We start from the raw sequence: 343 nt of genomic DNA, 5'->3' as shown, positions 1-343 counted from the left end.
ACCATCTTTCGGGACTGTTTAGGGTATGTGCTCCTCCACATCTATGCTTACTCGTACACATTCTCTGTCAATAGGTTTAAGATCGGGCATTCTACCATATCATTGCCTTAATGCTTTCAAATCAAGGCTACCAGGGTAGCCTAATTGCGTTCGAAACTCAACTTGTGAGCTGTCGGCCCTAGAAGTTTTTTAGGCTGCTAGGACCTCTCTCTATATTTTGCCTTTGGACTTCTCGAAGCTCAACTTGTGAGCAGTTCCATGCACCACTACCCGTATCTCTTAGCTTAGTTCTAGCCATGTGCGTTCAAAGCTCAACGTTAAGCTGTGTCCTGCACCACAATCG

This window comes from Anopheles marshallii, assembly GCF_943734725.1.
Source record: "Anopheles marshallii chromosome X unlocalized genomic scaffold, idAnoMarsDA_429_01 X_unloc_53, whole genome shotgun sequence".
NCBI lineage: Eukaryota > Metazoa > Arthropoda > Insecta > Diptera > Culicidae > Anopheles > Anopheles marshallii.
Note: the sequence above shows the minus strand (reverse complement) of the source record.